Consider the following 3,784-nt stretch of genomic DNA (forward strand, 5'->3'; position numbering starts at 1 on the left):
CTGGCTGCCGGCTGCCATCTTGGCTGACAGTTAATTTGCATATACTCACTGATTAGCCAATGAAAAGGGTAGCGGTCATACGCCAATTACCATGTTTCTCTTTTATTAGTGTAGATATATAATTTTGTATTATGTTTTTTATATTTAATGTTATTTCATAAGCATATCCCTGTATTACTAATTTTTATTTCTAGTAGCTATATAATTACTAGTAGATATATATGTATATATATATAAGTATATATATATATATATATCCAATCCTATCTAATAATAGACAAACATGGTAATTAACTGTACCTTCGCTATGCCTCCCATTGGCTAATCAGCGCGATATGCAACTTAACCCAACCAAGATGGCCGCCAGCAGCCATACAGCTGAAGCGAGCAGGAGGCTTGTTTGCTCCAGTGATGGAGGAAGCCAAGGTTCCCGCCTGCTGCGGGCCGGCTCTGAGGTCCTAAAGCAACAAAGTTTCAATTATAGAAGCTAAACAAACCCCAGATACAAAAAAAAGAAAAAAAGGAGAGACTGGGAGATTCAGTTGCAAGCTTGGCGCCTGAAAACAGCCCTCAGCCCCTCATCCAGGCTGGCCAGGCACCTCAGTGTGGACCCCCACCCTGAAGGTGGGGTGTGACCAGCTGCAAACAGCCATCAGCCCCTCACCCAGGCTGGCCAGGCACCCCAGCGGGACCCCCTCCCTGATCCGGGACAACCTTCAGGGCAAACCAGCCAGCCCCACCCGTGCACCAGGCCTCTATCCTATATAGTAAAAGGGTAATATGCAAACTGACCCTAACAGCAGAAAGACTGGGAATGACTGGTCACTATGACACACACTGACCACCAGGGGGCAGACGCTCAATGCAGGAGCTGCCCTCTGGTGGTCAGTGCGCTCCCACACTGGGGAGCTCTGCTCAGCCACAAGCCAGGCTAATGGCTGCCAGTACAGCGGTGGTGGTGGGAGCCTCTCCTGCCTCCTCAGCAACGCTAAGGATGTCCGACTGCAGCTTAGGTCTGCTCCCCGCTGGCAAGTGGACATCCCCCAAGGGCTGCCGGGCTGCCAGAGTGATGTCTGATTGCCAGCTTAGGCCCTATCCCCCGGGGAGCAGGCCTAAGCCAGCAGGTGGTCATCCCCCAAGGGGTCCCAGATTGCGAGAGGGCACAGGCTGGGCTGAGGAATCCCCCCCCGAGTGCACAAATTTTTGTGCACTTGCCTCTAGTAGCTATATAAAAAGTATATTATAACTTTTTGTTTTGATATAATTTCAAACTTACAGAAAACCTTCAAATATAGATTCAAGTATTAACTATTTTAATGGCTGCATTTTAAAGGATGAGTCATATTACACTGACTAGATTCATCATAAAATACTGAAACTATCTCCTGATATGAAGTGTTTATATCTATTTTATTGTTGATGATTCATTCTTTCAATGACCACCTTCACAAACATAGTTTTTTTCCCCACCCTAATGCACAATTTTTCTTTGAAATAAATAAAAGGGAAAATAATTTATTCAGCCAATTATTTAAATATTTTAATGGCTTTTAAAACTTTACTTTGTTTTAATAATTTTTTCAAGGATGTGAAGTATTGTCCTCTGGTTTTTGTTGACAGCACTTTCCCCAGAGTACGCGTGCTCTTTCTCCTCCATCTTTGTGTTTCTGGAGTACTCAGCAAAGGCTTTTTTAAGGAGTATGTGTTTAGTCAAAACATATTGTTTGGATGTCCAGTAACTGAACATATTCATGCAGATCTGGCTCCCCATCACTATTCCCAGCAGAACTTGGGATGAGTCAGGGGAGTGGCATGGGGAAAGCTGTGCTCAGTCTGAAAGTGACTTCCTGCTTGCCTGAAATGAACCCCATACAAAGAGAGCTAGGGCATAAAATTATGATTTGAGAGGCAAAGGATTTGCTCTTAACAGGGACGAGTTCAAAAGATGTCGACTCTTTAAAAACTTTTTTTAAAAATTTCTAAATTACAGTTGGCATATAATATTATATTAGTTTCAGGTGTACAACATAGTGATTAGATATTTATGTAACTTATGAAGTGATTACCCTGAGAAGTCTAGTACCCATCTGACATCATATATAGTTATTACAATATTATTGACTATATTTCCTATGTTGTGCTTTACATCCCTGTGACCAATTCTATGACTGCCAATTTGTACTTCTTAATTCCTTTACCTTCTCTCCCTTCCCCAAACCCCTCCCATCTGACAACCATTTGCCTTTCTCTTTCTGACGTATTTCACTTAGCATAATACCCTCTTCATCCAGGTTGTTGAAAATAAGAAGATTTCATTCTTTTTTATGATTAACTAATAATTCATTATACATTCATCTATCTGTGGACTCTTAGGGTGCTTCCATATCTTGGCTATTGTAAATAATGCTGCAATGAACATAGGGGTGCATATATCTTTTGAACAAATGTTTTGGTGTTCTTCAGATATATACCCAGAAATAGGATTTCTGGTTCATATGGTAGTTCTATTTTTAATTTCTAGAGAAACCGCCAATACTGTTTTCCACAGTAGCTGCACCAATTTACAATCCCACCAACAGTGCATGAGAGTTACATTTTTCTTCACATCCTCACCAATGTAAAAAGATATTGACTCTTAATCTTAAGATCCTCATAAAGTGGTGGGTTAGGCCTTGAGCTTTTCTGTTTGTGAGAGGCAGCATTGCAAGAATAAGGAGCATAGAATGACATACAAAAATAACATAATCCTCTTCTCTGTCATAAGCTTGATTTTATTCCTCCAGTTGTACATTCACAAAACCAAGGCAGCCTGACTTAGGAGGACTAACAGGAACAGTTTTTTTTTTTTGGGTGGGGGGGGGAATTAAAGAGAAAATTTATTTTGATGAAGGATAAATTGGTAGTATATGAGCTATTGAAATTGATTCTTTTGCCTGCCTAGGCTGGGGGGGAGAGATCATAGTAAAGAAAATATCTCTGAACATGCAAACAATCAGTTCATAAACTTAACTTTGAAAGAAATATGAATTGCTCAATGGAGTCCATCATAACAATACAAGCAGAAAAACAACAACCAAAATGCAGATGATCTAAGAGGGTGTGGGCCAGTAGTGATTTCTTTGAATTTGGAGTTTGACTACTCAATTCAGAGCAGTCCAGTCATATGGTTTTGGTTGGCAATGAATTTGTCATTACCTCTCTCACAGTTATTATAAAGATAGAAAAACAAAGATAATAGACATGCTCACCATCCTATATAATAAAGGCCTAACATGCAAATTACCCCATTGACCAGGAGTTCGACCAGGAGTTTGACTGCTTGCTATGATGTGCACTGACTGCCAGGGGATGGCGACATGTGCCACCTGGGGGTGGGGATGAAAAGTAAAGAAGAAAGCACACTGAGACTGGTAGGAAATGCAGAGGTGCAGAATGGGCTGGTCCGGCATCCCCGTGTGCTGCTTTTTTATTTTATTTTTTCTCAAGATTTATTTATTTTTTTAAAATTAAATATTTATTGTTCAGTGGGGGTGGGGAAAAGTAAAGAAGAAAGCACACTGAGACTGGTAGGAAATGCAGAGGTGCAGAATGGGCTGGTCCGGCATCCCCGTGTGCTGCTGCTTTATTTTATTTTTTCTCAAGATTTATTTATTTTTTTAAAATTAAATATTTATTGTTCAGATTATTACAGTTGTTCCTCTTTTCTTACCGCCATAGCTCCCCTCCACCTGGTTTCCACCCCACCCTCTGCCCTTACCCCCCCCCCACCGTCCTCATCCACAGG

This window comes from Myotis brandtii, unplaced genomic scaffold, assembly GCF_000412655.1.
Source record: "Myotis brandtii unplaced genomic scaffold, ASM41265v1 scaffold28, whole genome shotgun sequence".
NCBI lineage: Eukaryota > Metazoa > Chordata > Mammalia > Chiroptera > Vespertilionidae > Myotis > Myotis brandtii.